Source organism: Ochotona curzoniae, unplaced genomic scaffold (genome assembly GCF_017591425.1).
Source record: "Ochotona curzoniae isolate NIBS_2020 unplaced genomic scaffold, NIBS_Ocur_1.0 contig_3332, whole genome shotgun sequence".
Taxonomy (NCBI): Eukaryota; Metazoa; Chordata; class Mammalia; order Lagomorpha; family Ochotonidae; genus Ochotona; species Ochotona curzoniae.
This window is the reverse complement of record NW_024465816.1, coordinates 6,027,829-6,044,294: the sequence shown is the minus strand read 5'-3', so window position 1 is coordinate 6,044,294 and position 16,466 is coordinate 6,027,829. Positions and strand designations below refer to the sequence as shown.

Below are 16,466 nucleotides of genomic sequence, written 5' to 3'. Positions count from 1 at the left end.
CGGCTTCTCCTCGCCTTTTCCTAAATTGTTGCATTCAGGGCCGAAAGAATTGTTTCAGCATCAGCAGCAGGGGTGGGTGGGCAGATGAAGGAGGTGGATGGTTAGAACAGAGAAAGACTCGGGCAGATCTCCCTCTGCCACACCAGGTGGGGGCCGCCTGTCTGGCCTGTATCCTGGGGCTGGTTTCGTGTCACTGGTCGTAGGAGTGCTTGCTGGCCTGAGGGTGCTGCTGTGAGGTGGATGACCACGACCATTACTAAATTGCACTTACTGAGAGCACTTTGAGCTGCATTTATTTATTTTTATTTTTTAAAAATAATCTTACACAGTTTATATGGGTACAAAGGGTTAAGGGCTACAGGAAAGCGGGTAAGATCTTTGTTTCCACACTAATATCATCCCCCTCCCCCCTCCCCCCGTATCTGGGGTCAGGGGAGAAGCAAAGGGAGAAGCCCCTCCCAGCCTCCCACCCATCCCAGGTCCTTGATGTGGGGCATGCTCCAAGGGTCCTGCTCATGCAGTTTTGATATTTCAACAATTCTGAATTACTGCCAATCTTGTTGTTCCAATCACGATGAAATCTCTTCGGAAACCATTGGCTGACACAGTCTCTTCATGGTTGGGGTTCTGAGATCAGCAGTTCAGTTGGAGGGATCTCCAAAGAAGCTTCATTTGAGATGATCCCAGGCCTGATTCTGTGTGTGCTTGCTGGTTCAGGGTCCAGCACCGTACTTCGCCCCAATCAGCTTATGCACATGCTGATCGTTGCAATTGCTGGGTCAGTTCCATTTCTAGCCTTGTCTTCCACACGAACCTATGGTGTTGCAGTCCAGCCCGATCCTGCCCACTTGATACTCAGCCCTCACGCAAACCAGTGGGAGCTGCAGTCTAGTTGGGGCAACTCCCCATAACCCCCACTAGGCCTGTTCCCTACCCTGGTTCCCATGCATGTCAGTATGTACCGCAAGCTTGTCCAGTCTGTCCCATACTCCATTTAGCTTTCATACATTGAAGCCTAGTTCAACCCAACCAACCCTACATCCAGTCCACACACATAATGGCGGGTGCCTTTCTGTCTAGCCACTCCTGGTTTTTTTGCTCTCCTATGGGAGTGGTAACCCAAGAGGGAGGTGCCCATTATCTCCCTACTAAGCCACTCCCATTCCCAGATTATGCACTCTCCAGGTGGTTCTGCAGCGTAACTTGACAGAATTAACCACCAGTGCCAGCCTCTGCCAGCTGATGCTGTGGCAAGCCCAGCTAACCCTCACTCATGCTAATTTTTGCTTGTACCAGTCGGAACAATCAGCCCAGCCTGGCTTTTCCCTGATCTAGCTCCCATGAGGCCCACAGGTATTGCACCCTGCCTGGTGTGGTCTGCCCCCCTCCCAACTCACGTTCTCCAGTGGGAGTGGTTGTCCAGCAGGGGAGCCCACATTCCCCCTGCCGGCTTTGCTCCCTCCCTCCCTGGTTCTCACATGTGCTGGTTGGGTGCTGCAGCCGCATCTGGTATGGCTCACCTCACCTTTGCGTTCCGCATTGTGCACAGGTTTGTGTCGTGACCAAACCTGGCCTGACCCACACTCTGTTCTGGTGCTCAGATTCGTCAGCAGGTGATGTGAACTGGTTCAGCCTGGTCTGCCCCCGACCTATGCCAAATGTGTGCCAGTGAGTATCTTTCTCTGGCCTGGTCTGGGTTGCTCCCTATCATGGTTCTTGTGCTCACCTGCAGGGACTGCGTCCCGACAGAGGAGTTGCCCAGGCTCCTCCATCAGAACCTCTCCCTATGCCAGGTCTTGCACATATTGGTGGGTCCATGGGCCAGCCCTCCTTGCTGCCCTTCAGTCCTCCATCTAACCAATTATAGCCGTCCCTCTCCTGGACTAATCATGATAATGTCCCATTTTACAGCCTATAAAAACCCTAGACAGTCAGCCCTCAGTGGCTGTCTCCTTCAGTTACCTCTCCTGGCATTGCTGGGCAGTTGTTTGGGTTTCTTTTTCTTTTTGTTTTTGCTTTAGCTTCTTTGATTTCTTTCAACCACTTGTGCTTTACACGCGCTTGCTTGTCCGTGTTCTCTATTCTTCCTGGAAACAAGCCTGGTGGAGAATAAGTGTTGTCATCAGCGCAGTCTCCTGCAGCTCCACCCTGCAGCAGCCTCAAAGACTCGGGAGCTTGCATCCCCAGAGGCAGGACTTCCGAGACTCTCTTGTGAGCACCTGGCCTGCAAAGCAGCGGCTTGAGGTTGGGGGTGGGGGAGGGTGGGGGAGGGGAGAGGATGTCCAGTTGCTGTGCTTGCAACCCTTTTCCCATGGATGCTGATGCTCTGGTGGGCAGCTCCCAGTTTGAGCAGTAAGGTTCCTTAGTGTTTTAAGAGCCACTCAGAAATGGTTATGGTGGAGGGACATAGGCCCGCCACCCAAGAACTATGCCAGACAAAATCTGTGAGATATGGCCTCTCCACTCCTAAGTCTGGTGGTGACACACACACAGAATCCAACAATAATAACAGCAGCAATAGCCGTAGTGAGAGGCTCATATGTCTGCTCAATTTCAGTGGGATGACTCACAGCATTTTTTTTTTTTTTACTACAGAACAGGGAAAAGTGAACAGTTGCTTAATATGCATATAGCAGCTCCAGCATAAAGTACTTCAACCTACCTGCAGGTGTGGGGTCAGGGCTAATTAGTAACATCGAGATGGGCCCTGACCTCCCAAAGCTTAGAGAGGTGGCATTCTTTTCACCATTTAATATATTTGCAAAATAAGAGAGAGAAAAAAAGACCTGAGCATTGGGGAAGAGAAAAAAAGGTATTGAGATAAATTTCAAAGGTACATATATATATATATATTTAAATCATTTTATGCAATTTTCATTTTAAACAACATAATTTGAAAAGCAAAGTTATTTACTTATTTATTTTGTTATTATTTTATCCTGGTAATCTTTACATAGTTGATTAGGACATAAAGGGTCAAGGGCTACAGGAAAGTGGGTAAGACCATTGTTTCCACATTTTTTTTTTTTTTGTATCTGAGTAAGGAGGGAGATAAAACAAGAAGCCCCACCCAGCCTCCCACCCATCCCAGGTCCCCGATGTGGGGCATGCTCCGTGGTTTGGATAGTTCAACAGTTTTTAATTGCTGCCAATCTCATGAAAGGCAAATTTATAAAGAGAAGGAAGGACAGGCATAAAGAAAGATCCCTTATCCACTGGTTCACTTCCCAGAGGCTGCAGTGGCAGAGCTGAGCTGATCTAAAGCCAGGAGCCAGGAGCCTCTTCCAGATCTCTGACATGGTTGCAGGGGCTCAAGGACTTGAGCCATCCTTTGATGCTTTCCAGGATTTTATTTGAAAGGCAGGGTGATAGAGGAGGGAGGAGAGAGAAAAGAGGGAAGAGAAAGGAGAGATGAGAGAGAGAGACCTACCTGGTTCACTCTCTGAATGGTCACAGCAGCCAGGACTGTACCAGGCTGAAGCCAGGAGCCTGGAACTCCATCGTGGTCTCCCACGTGGTTGGTAGGGGCCCAAACACTTAGATCATCTCCTGCTTCTTTCCCAGCTGCATTAAAAGGGATCTGGGTTGGAAGCAGGTAAGCTGAGACTTAAGGCTATGCAATAAGGGATGCCAGTGATGAACCCACTGTACCACAATGCCTAACCCAGGTACATGTATTTTTTTTTTTCATAGAAACCTGGGAAGAGTCAAAGAAAGAAACTGCAGGAACTTAACCAAGAACTGCCACATGGACCCAGAAACTGGCAACTGCTACCGTGTGGACACTCAGCTCCTCCAGGTGGCCAAGATGGGCAGCATGTTCACAGTTTTGTCTCCTTACTCCTTCTGCTTGGATGACAGCTTGCGGCTTCACTGTGCTCCTGATTCTACATTTTATGTACGATGTGCTTGTTAGGACTTCGGTTGCCAAGGAGCAGAAATCCAATTGAAATCAGCTTGAATGGAGCATCTTGTTGTTTGATGTGGCAGGAAAATTTCCGGAGACTATGGGGAGGATGGAGATGTTCCAGGGAGTAGGTGGCCGGCATGGGGCCAACGGCCCTTCCCTGCTTCATTTCTGCTAATCCCTGCACCTCTGTCTGCTGGATTTAGGCTTTTCTACCTTAGACAGAGTTCTCTTTTTCCATGCCGTGATGAGAAGGGGCTCAGGGTGCAGCCTCCTGGCTTGTGCCACAGAAGCCCTGTCCAAGCACTGTTGTGTGCACATCATCGTCCATCCGGGCTGCTGTAACAAAGTACCCCAGGCTGGGTAGTGTATATATAGGAGAAAAATTACTGCTCATGGTTCTGCAGGTTGAGAAGCCCAAGATCTGAGCTCTGGCAGACTCCCTGTCTCCTGAGGGCCCCTTCCCCCTGGGTGGGACCTGTGTCTTCTCATGGTGGAAGGAGGGAATGCGCGCCTTAGGCCTTTTGCGTGAGGGGGCACGGGAACTCCCAGACCCCTCCCCATACTAACACCTTAGGCATTTTGTCTCAATGCATACATTTTGAGGGACACAAATATTCAGACCACAACAAATATGCTACTGTTTTGCCGGCTCTTATTCATCAGCACTGGATTCATCTCTGCTTTGTCTGTTGTGAAATAATCAAGATGATCTTTCTTGCACTTGTTATGTGTATCTCTATTAGAAGTATTAGAAGGTGTAAGAACTGTTGGGTCAAAAACATACTTTTGGGACTGCTGTTGGGGCATGTGGGATAAACGCCTGGCTGTGATGTCTACATCACGTATGGCTGCTGGTTGGAGTCCCAGCTGCTCCACTTGCCGTCCAGCTCCCTGTTAATGGCTTGGGGTTTGCAGCTGTCCCAAGAGTTTGGGATCCTGCCGGTCATTTGGAAGACCCAGGTGAAGCTCCTGGTTCTGGCTTTGGCCATTGTGAACCAGGAGGTGGAAGATTTCTCTCTGTCTCTCTCTCTGTGGCTCCTTCTTTCTCTGTAAGTCTTCCATTTAAACAAAATACATGAATCTTTGAAACATGCACACATACATACTTTTTAAGGAAAGGTTTATTTTTATTTGCCCAGGGGCTGGGGCAGTCCAGCAGGATCGGGATCGCCTGTCCCAGGACCCTGGGTCCACCTGCAACGTGAATGCTGGGTCTTTGAGCCCTGGGGGCAAGGGATCTGGTGGGGCTCAGATCACCTGACCCAGGTCCTTGGGTCAGCTTGTGTGAAATGGCCCTCCTCAGTAGAAAAGATAGCAGTGGACAGCAGCACCTGATGTATATGGAAGCTGCAGCAGCCCATTGGGGCCTGCAAAGAACATCTGGTACCATAGCAGAGGAAGGAGAACAGAACAAATTAGCCAACTACCCCAGGCAAATGATGACAGCAAAAATCTGGCCAAATGGAGACTGTAAGGTCAACTATGTCAGACAGTGGCCATTGGAAGAGATTAATCTTCGGATTGTGAGATTGGCAGCATTTCAAAACTCTCAAAACCACCTTGGACAGAACCCTAGGTGTGTGCCACATTGGGACCCTGGTTTGCTATTGGGTGTTGGGGCAGCCCTGAGTGTTGGGGCAGTTGGAAGACTGGATATGGCTCATTCCCTTCTCTCTTCCCTTCCCTCAGAAACAGGAAGAAGAAATAGGAATTTTGGAACCAATGATTATACCACTTTTCCCTAACTCTCAATCCTTCCCACCCAGATCAATTATGTAAACATCATCAAAAATAAGAGATTTATTTTAATTTTTATTAGAAAAGTAGATTTAGAGAGAAAAGGAGATACAGAGAGAAAGATCTTCCACCTGCTACTTCACTCTCTAAGCGGCTGCAATGTCCCGAGCTGAGCCAATCCAAAACCTGGAGCCAGGAGATCTTTCAGGTCTCCCATGTGGATGCAGGGTCCCAAGGCTTTGTGCCGTCCTGGACTGCTTTCCCAGGCCACAAACAGGGAGCTGGATGAAAGGTAGAGCATCCAGGACACAAACCAGGACCCATATGTGATCCCAGTGTATGCAAGGCAAGGATTTAAGCCACTAGGCTTTGCACTGGGTCCACACACACACATTTTTAGTTAACCCTTCATTTAAACAAATCTGGTTGCTGTTTAAGGAAAATAAGCTGCCTAGGAAAAATTATAGCAGGCGTATCTTCTTTCCTTTTAAAATTCTCCGTGTGCACTCCATTGTAAGAGAAGATGAAGAGATTTCATGGGACTATCAATGAGAGAAGTAAGGGAAGGGGCTATCACAGAAAGACACTATTCTGAGAATCTGTGTTGAGGGGAACTCTGGTGTCAGTGCTTGTAACACTTCATTTCTGTCATGTTGGGGCCTGAGACAATAGCCTCTCTCTTTCTAAGGGGTTTGAGCTGTGGGGTGGTCTCCAGGCTCAGTGGCTTATGATGCAGTAAATGGACAGCCCTACTCATTCTTAGATTGACAACCACCTGCACCTGCCTCTTCTCCCTGAATCTCCCACTCTGGACTTCCCTCCAGCTCCTGCAACTGCCTCCTAAAACAGGTGGCAGGCTGAATAAAGGTCTCTAAATCTACCCAAGTCCTACAACTTGGTAACCATTAGCATGCTCTTAACATGTATGGCAAATTGACTTAGCAAAAGAGGTTGATAGCTTAGAGATGGGAGGTCATACAAAACCATGTGATGGGCCTTAAATATATCACAAACGTCTCTAGAAGAGGGAGACAGGAAGATTTGAGGTCAGAAGTTGGGATGTGGAAACAAAGAAATTTAAAGATTTAATGTTGAAGGTTTTAAAGACAGCGCTCTTTTTCCTCCAGTGTCCCTGGTTTTCATTAGGGCTCACTCTTGTGGATACTAACATTATTTCATTTCACAGTGTCACACAGAGTGTTTTTTTTTTTTTAAACCTGAACCTTATTTCATGCTCATTTGTCCCTCCCTCCCCCTAACCCCTGGCAACCCTGGTATTGCACTATCTCCATAGCTTCACTTTTTCCAGGACCTCATGAAGTTCATTCTTACAGTGAATAACTTGTTCATATTGGCAACTTTCACCTAGTAATGTGCATTTATGATTCCTCTATGTTTTTTCATGACCTGAGAGTTTATTTTCTTTTAATGCAGCATAGTATTGCATTATTTGACTATACCACTGTTTGTTTTATTTAGTTTTTCTCAAGATTTGTTTATTTCTGTTGGAAAGGCAGAGAAAAGGAGAGACAGAAAGAGCTTTCATCTGTTGATTCACTCCCCAAATGGCTGCAACAACCAGAGCTGAGCTGATCTGAAGCCAGGAGCCAGAAATTTCTTCTAGGTCTCCTCCCATGCAGGGGCATGGTTTGAAGACTGGGCTATCCTCCTCTGCTTTCTCAGGGCATAAGCAGAGAGCTGAATGGGAAGTGGAGAGCTGGGTTGTGAACTTGAGCTCCTGTGGGATGCCAGGGCATATCAATTAGCATATTGAGTCATCACACTGCTGTTTGTTCACTCAACTGCTGAAGGACATCATGGTTGCTGTCAAGTGTTGCTAAGGATGACTGAAGCTGCTACAACATCTTCTGCGCTCGCTTGAGTGTTCAATTCATTTGCATGAATACCAAAGAGCATGACTGTTGGGGAAGCGGGTTTTTTTTTTTTTTTAAGATTTATTTATTTTTATTGAAAGGCAGATATACAGAGAGGAGGAAAAACAGAGAGGAAGATCTTCCGTCCAATGATTCACTCCCCAGGCAGCCGCAACAGCTGGAGTTGAGCCAATCCAAAGCCAGGAGCCAGGAGCTCTTCCGGGTCTCCCACGCAGGTGCAGGGTCCCAAGGCTTTGGGCCATCCTGGACTGCTTTCCTGGGCCACAAGTAGGGAGCTGGATGGGAAGTGGAGCCACTGGGATTAGAACTGGCGCCCATATGGGATCCTGGGAGTACAAGGCGAGGACTTTAACCACTATGCTATCGTGCCAGGCCCTAAGTGTAGTGAGTTCAGGAGACCTGGGCTGCCCAAGAAACCTGCACACCGATTTCATTTCCCCTGGGGATATATCTAGAAGGGAGGGGCTGGATTCCAGATGTTCCAGATTGCGTTCTCCACAATGGCTTTGCTAATTTACATTCCCACAAGCTGTCTGCAAGAGCTCCCTTCTCCCCACATCCTTGACAACACTTCCTGTCTTTGTCTTTTTGATAATAACCAATCTAACTGGAGTGGGTTGATATCTCATTGTAGTTTTGATTTGCATTTGCATGTCGATTAGTGAGATTGAGTATTTTTATGAAACTACTGACCATTTTATATCTTCTTTGAGAATGTTTTTTTAGACTCAATGCCCATTTTCAAGTTGAACTATTTGTGTTTCTTGCTACTGAATTGAGTTCCTTATATATGCTTGTTATTAATCTCTTGCCAGATGCAGGGTCTGTAGATATTTCTCCCATTGTTCAAATTGTAGCTTCATTCTGTTAATTGCTTCTTTTGTGTGCTTATAAATACTTCCTGAGTCCAGCATTGTGAAATAGTGGGTAAGGCTGGCACTCACGAGGCCGGAATCCTATATGGGTATGGGTTTGAGTCCTGGATGTTCCACATCAGACCCGTCTCCCTTGTTGAAGTACCTGGGAAAGAAGAAAAGAGCCAAAATACATGGGCCCCAGTCACTCGTGTGGGAGACATCGATGATGCTCCTGCTTACTGGAAGCTCTCTATCTCTGCAACTCTTTCATATAAATAAACTCATCTTTTAAAAAAGAAGTACTTTTCACTTAACACCCATAGCAGTTTCACAAAATAGAGGACTTCCTCTTGGATCTCCCTTACAGGTGAGGGGAGGGGACACAGAGACCAGGCAGTCGGATGCTAGGAGCTACATCCTGTGTCACCACTGAACCCTCTCAAAAGTGTCACCTGCATCAACCTTCAGCATACATATCAACTGATGTCTCTTCTATGTAGATAAGAACTGGAAAATCCAAGTTGACATCTAATTTTCAGCAATGAAGTCAGAGGAGGTGCAGGCTACTTATTTGAAAATAAAGTGAGTTTCTTTAGTCTGCTAATACAAGATATTTTTCTTTTCTGGATTTGTGACAAGGACTATTAGCCCTGATTTGGGGAGTGAAACTCGGAATAATAGCAGAGGGCTGCTGGACACTGGCAGAGGCCCTTACCCTCTTGGGTCAGTCATTCTAAGGGCAAGGATTTGAGGAGTGAAGAGGTGATCCACTATCAATTTTGTAAGTCACTGACAATTTGGAAGCATTGCTTGCACAACTGGAACTCTTGACATCCATCTTTGCCAAAGCATCCTTGCAGGCCAGCTTGGCCACACATGCTCTTTGTTTTGCTTTCCAGGGGTTGCATCACTAACTCATTGTGAATCACGTGTCTGTGGTCACTTTCTTTGTCTATGATTTCCTCGTACTTCTACATGATGACCTTCTCTCTGTGTAGACGAAGTGTATATTGTGAGCACAACTAAGCGTTTCTCTTCTGGTGAGGTTTTCTAGTTCCAGTGCTTTCCTGCTGGATATGCCTTCTTTAAAAGAGAAAATGGAAGGATGGTCCAAGCCTGACTAGAAATGTAGATAAATATTTTGCTGATCTGCTGCTTTGCTTCTAAATGATCTCTTCCTGGATTAGGAAGAGGAGAAAGCTGATAGTAATCAATGTGTTTTAACCAAAACTTGATTGTTCAGCATGTCCCCCATGCTGCGGCTCTGGAAATACTGGCCTGAAATGCCTGAATGAAATAAGAGAAGGGGGAGGAGGAGAGAAATGAGTGACGAGATTACAAGAGTGCTGGCTTGAGGTTCTGACTTTGGCTTCTGTGGACTGAATGCCTCTTTGCCTCTGTCAGTTTTTTTCAGCAACGTATGGAGACTGGGACATATACTTACACCTTAAATTCCTTAAGGTGTGTAGTCTGGAAACTAACAGTAGTGGCAAGAAGAGTTCTGCCCTTGATCTTGTTAACAATGAAGAAGAACGACCAGGTTTGTGTTTTTGTCTCTGATTAATATCTACTCAGCCACATGTGGGTAGCTGATGGATGCATGTTTGCTTAATGATAGAAATGAAATTCAATCTACCAAATTTGAGTCATGAGGACATAAAAACCGAAATAGAACAATAGCAAGATGGAGATTGAATTAATAATAAAAACGGGGTGTAGCCGGTTGATGGCTAACACCCACTTGTCAGGTTAGTTGACAGCATACAGCACGGGAACGGAGTTTCCACATTCCACCCTTCCTACCTCCTCTGGCACCATTCAAGTTAACTGAATGTGGGAAACTGGCCCCGAGGCTCCTTGTGTGTGCCCCACTCCTCCTGCCTCATACACAGCTCAAGTTAAATTCAAGTTCTGGAGGTTCTGGGCACCTGGCCTCTCCTGCCTTCTAAATGTGCTAGGTTAAGTTAGTTAACTACAGGAAAACTTTGAACTCCAGCAGCTCCTTTCCTGCCTCCTGCACTTAGTAGTTGAATGCATGGAAATTGTTCTGCACAGCTGACAATCTGATTGGAGGACAAGAGTTAAAAACTCCTGACTTACGCTACATGGCGCAGTGGCTTCTGGAGTGTAGCAGGAGCTGCTGTCATCAAGCTTGGGCAATAAAGGCCCCTCCTGACATCTTACACTTGGATCTGGTGTGATCTGTGTTGAACTCTGCAACAACCTCTTCTCAACGAAGGAAAAAGCCTAGGACCAGATGGCTTCCCTGCTGAATTCCACCAAATCTCTCTCACACTCTACAACAATGAAATTAAGAAACTGAAGAATAAAAATTATATAATTATTTCAACAGATGCAGAGAAAGCATTTGATAGGATATACCAACTTTTTGTGATATCAAAAAAATTAAGAAAATTGAATATAGAAGGAACATAACACAATCAAGGCAGTGTATAAGAAAGCCACAAGCAGCATAACATTGAACGGGGAAATGTTGGAAACCCTTTCACTGAGATACGGAACCAGAGAAGAGTGCCCACTCTCACTGTTGCTATTCAATATAATTTTGGAAGTTTTATCTAGAGCCACTAGATAAGAAAAATAAGAAATCAAAGAGATAAAAACGGGAAAAAAGAAATCAAATTATCTCAGTTCGTAGATGATATAATCCTATACATAAAAGAATCACAAGATTCCACTAAGAGATTACTGAGACTCATGAAAGTGTTTAAAAGAGCTGCAGCATATAACATCAATAGACTTTGCGTATGCAAACAGTGGCATGGCTGACAAGGAACTTCTAAGATCAGTACCATTCACAATAGACAAAAATTTAAATATCTTATAATAAATTTAACCAGGGATATGAAAGGTGTCTACAATGAACATCACAAAACATGAAGGAAAAAAAAATTAAAGAAGATACACAAAAAGTGGAGAAGTCTTCCATGTTCATGGCTTAGACAAACCAATATTATTAAAATGTCCATTGTCCATACTGCCCACAGTAATGTACAGATTCAATGTAATCCCAACTGAAAAAAAAATGACCCTAAAATTCATAGGAAATGAAAGAGAATTGAATAGCTAAAGTAATTCTAAAAAACAAAAGTTGGATACATAGCAACATCTGATTTCAGGGATATGTTACAGGGCATGTGCTATCAAAAGAGCTGGTGCCACAAAAGTAGACATGTCTAACAATGGACAATATTAGACAGCCCATGTACCTGCAGTTAACAAGTTTGACTAGCTAGAATCACTCTCTGGAGAAAGCACCATCTCTTCAACAAATGGTGCTGGGAGAAGTGGATCTTTGCAAGCAGAAGTCCCCAATTTAGACCCTATAATACGAAGTTCAACTCACAATAAATTAAGGATCTAAATCTAAGACCTGAAACCATCAGATTACTACAGGAAAACGTAAGGAACGCTGGCGTAGACAAAGACTTCTTGGATATGACCCCAGAACCACAGATAACAAAAGTAAAAATAGAAAGATAGGATTACATCAAGCTAAGAAGATTCTGCACAGCAAAAGGAAACACATTTAGAAAAGTGAAGAGGCAACAGAATGGGAAAAAATATTTACAAACTATATTTTGACACAGGATTAAAATCCAGATTCTATAAAGAACTCAAGAAACAATCTCAACATTAATGCTGACTTAAAGGCTCATGAAGAAGGTCCCAGGGAAAAAGGTCTCGCACAGAAGGAAAGATTAAGATTCAAGGCTGAGGGGTGATGATCATACCAGAAAATTAGGGAATGTAAAAACTGGAATTATGAAATCTGGCTAGAGTTATTTTGTGAGGGAATGCAGAAAAAGGTAACAAATAGGAAATAAACTTGAAAAGAGCAATGTAAAATATACTTAGATACAAGGGATGATTCTACAAATGTTTGAGAACATGTTAGAGCATGGGATCTGGAACTCTCCCTCCAGGACAGATGGAATACTTATCTCCTAACCTCTAACTGCTGTCTTGCAATATACATGTTATTGATGAAAAGTCAGGCAAATATATATATATATATATATGTATATATAAATGTATCACAGCTCTCTGCTCCTATTGCACAACAGGAAAAACGAAGAGTTCCGTGCATGGTAGTGGGTGCACCCTGACATCATGGAAGAATTCCAAATTGGAAAAAAAAAAAAACATTAAAAACTAAACAAAGACCAATTAAGAAACCTCATATTAAAAACATATTTTTGCAGCACACGTTTCTCTTACTAATGTGAATTAAGTGAAACAGAAACTCGTTTTCTTTATTCAAAAAGGTTAAAAAACATTCACTACTCATTTGGGTTACATTTGCATTTATGTAGAATGATAAACTAGCAATTTTCCAACATCAATACACCCATTTAAAGAATTTTTCAACTTTCTGGGTGAGTTTTTTCTCTGAGAATTGGAATGCAGAATCCTTCCTATTCATTGGCTAAACAAATACCTACTGTAGCACTTCCTCATCTCCAACTGACTTGTAACTGCTTCCTGACTCCCCTAAGATGAGAGAAGCCAAACTGCAGGAAAGAGAAGCTGCTCTGTTCTCTTCTGCCAGCATCCCCACCATCGTTACCCACTTTATTAAAGTTGGCATGGAAACCCCATAAGTGAAATGCAAAGAACTTAACGAATGGGAAATATACCAACCTAAGAATGACTTGGCCAATACTGACATGACTAAGACATTCTTAATATAAAAATCCACTCACCAAAAATGGTTAGTGTTTAGATCTCTGGACTTTGGATCAAGTTAGCATTTACTTACATCAAGTAAGCAATTACTTACATGTTGGTTTTTAAAATGTGCTATATGTTATACTTCTTGTGTACACCAAGGATGCCATCATCTAATAAAACTAGGCTAGCTAACTACTCATTCATCCAGTTTAGAATATCTTCTGACATTAGGATATAAGATATGTTTTTTTTTATTGATGTGTTAATAACATTATTCACTCTGGCCAACGTTTTAAGACAAGTATTTTTTTTTCTTATGGCACAAAACTAATCACAAATATACCCCAAATCAAAATTGTCAACTGCCATTATTCACGAATGCAAGCAAATAGTTAGACTTTTAAAAATATGAAGTTAGTTTTATTACAGATCTTAGCTAGGCACATTAGAAAATTAGTTTCACTTGGACCCTTTAAAAAAGCAAATTTGAAATACTGGCAGTGAAAAATTCTTACACTAACTTCAAAGCTAACAAATCAAAGGCACAGTATTAACACACTTAAAATCACTAGTGCTCACAGGACCTTAGGAGATACTTTGTGGGGGGAAAAAAAAAGCGTTATTAACCCAATCAGGAAAGAAGCCCTTGACTAGCACACCCCACCAGTTGCTAAGCAAGACTTAAGATCTAATTTGCACAAGAAAACCTAATTCTCTCACAAAATCTAACTACCAAATCTTAAGAATGACTGATGAACACAGTTCCTGGATTTAAGTAAAGAGACGCAGAAAACCAAAGGAGGTATGGAATCAAGAAAAAAATGTCCTTGTAACACAGATTACACTACAGTAAATCACTATCCATGGCTCAAAATTTGGGTCATTCAAATCTTTTACTCAAAATTAACTGGAACAATTTAACAAGTGATAATATGCTGTTTTCATTTATCAACTGCTAATTTCCAGTATTTATCAAAAGGAGGCAAGTGTTGTCTACCACAATCTAATACCCACTCTGCAATGGTGTCTGTAAATTGTAACAAATTCTGCACCAAAGTTATAGAAATTAACCACAAGAGTGTCAAAAGTTCCGGGAGGAAAGGAGTCCACCTAACAGTTACCTATACAGGGAAACACTTTACAAAGTTTCAATACTATGAAGATGATTTCCTCTTTTTTAAATTTTGCACAAATGAAGATATTTTCTTTACTGCAGGAAACATACTGTAAGTAACGGTGCATTTTTAGGCATAAATAAATATTTATGTCTGGTTCCAGTATGGTCAGGTTAATACAAAAATACTTAGAAACTTATAAGCTCACATTAGTGGAAAAATCCCAGCTTCTCATGTAATCACTCTTCAGTTAGGTCTTCAGTATTTCTTATTTCAAACATCTTGGTGAGTTCAGCTCTTTGGACAAAGCTTGTTCTTACTCCCAGTATACATCATCTGTTGTTCAGGTTTTCATCCAACAGGACTGTAGAAAATAAAGCACAGAGGATGTGAAATTTTTCCATCATCATGCTGATATTTATAACTACACAATGAAGATTTGAGGTTGTCATTTGGGTAGTTCGTCTTTAAGTTAATTCGGTGAGATGCCCTCAGGTTCTTCATCCAGTACTGCCCCGGGGGCGTTTATTCTTGTCAATCTTCATTATAATGGTGATGTTGTTTGTTTCTTTGTGAAAACCAAACTTTCTCAGCTTTTCGGCTGAATCTTCAGCAAAGCAACAGACCACCAAAGACTCGCTCTTTTTCCTTCTGGCCATTAGCACCCTGTGGTCTTCTCTAGTTCCCTTGAAGAATGGTCCTGGCTGTCACTTTCACTTAAAGGATGCCCTAGGCTGCCTCAAGACTCTTAAAGGAGTCCTCAAGACTCTTAAAGGAGTCCTTCTTGTCTCACTGACTGTGGACTCCTTTCTCTCGCCCCCAGCACCATCCTGAATCATGAGTTCAACACTCCATTAACTAGATACTATCCATTCTCAGGTATTTTGTTATTTCAAGAGAAAATGGACAAAGACAAGTTTTCATGCAATCTAACCAGTGGCTTTTCTATGAAAGAATAAGTCAAGATTGTAAGGACTTATTCTAATATCTCACCCTGGACCCTGCGCCATTTCTTCTTCCTCACAGCTCACGAAATTCGCGCCAGTCCAGCTGTCCACCAATCAGATGTAACCTGGCATTCCACCTGAGAATTCCACCCCCAATCTCCCAGCCCCTTCCCTGGGGCCTGCCCTCAAACCCTCCCAATCCCCGCCCCTCACAGCTGGCAGACAAAAAAGGACCCCAGGTGCCGTTCTCTCTCTTTGCTCTTCCCCTCTCTCTCTCCTTCTGCCCCGCTTCCCGCCTTCCCCTTCCTCTGTTCCTGCCCCGCTGGAACAAACCTCCTAAGATACCTTGTTGCGTCTGGTGTTTTCAGCTCACGGTAAAGAACCAGGTTGCGGGAATTAGCTGCGCGTAAATTATCGTAATATCGTATGAACTAGAACTCTACCACTGTTTTAAATAACTAACAAAGATACACTAAGATAGAGAAAATGACGGGAGTCAATGATCTCCCACAGGCTTGAGAAAGACACCTTCATCTTGCACTTGCAGCCTCCAGAGCTATGAGGAATACACTTTGATTGTTCTGGCCACCCAGACTGTGGGTTCCGGCAGCTAGAACTGACTCGTTCCTGTGCACAAGAGCAGGTGGACAGAATCATGACTGGGAGTCAAGTTCCTCTCCAGTAAGCTTGAAACTGGTCTAGGGCTCTTGCCAACCCATGTTTAGAAGGTGGGTTGAATGCTGTCAGTGCCCTGGCATGCACATACTGACTTGCAGGAACCAGTGCCTGAATTTATCTGGTTGAAGATTTTCTCTGATCTGGAGTCCACTTTTACCACCCGCACTGCATATTTGTTCCCCCAAGGGCAGTTGCATGCTATGACTCATGGAAATTGGTATAGAAATACCCCCAACTTCCTCCCTCCTTTCTGCATCCCCATTTAGGGGACTAACAAGTTGCTATAATGCATTTCAGCAAGCAGAAGCTTTTGATTTACAGTCTAGCACTGTCTGAACACCTGGTCTCCAAACACCTGGTCTCCAGTTGATTTCTTTGTGATTTAGCCAAGTTTCTGGTGCATGCTTTTCTCTCTCCCAAGGGGGTCCAGTGCCAGTTCCCTCCACGGGAATGTTTTATTAGGCCTCTGGGCCTGCCTCAACAAAGTCTCACAGGCTTTATCTAGGCATGGATTACATAACAGACATTGAATGTCTCACGGTTCTAGAAGCAAGAAGTCCAATTTTTTTTAAGAATTTATTTATTTTTATTGGAAATTCAGATATACAGAGAGAAGAGACCGAGAGAAAGAT

General features: G+C 43.6%; 1 pseudogene; it reads right to left on the bottom strand.

Moving 5' to 3' along the window:
• Window positions 1-14,418: 14,418 nt before the first annotated feature.
• LOC121156274 lies at window positions 14,419-14,868 on the bottom strand (annotated as a pseudogene).
• Between the last annotated feature and the right edge of the window lie 1,598 nt (window positions 14,869-16,466).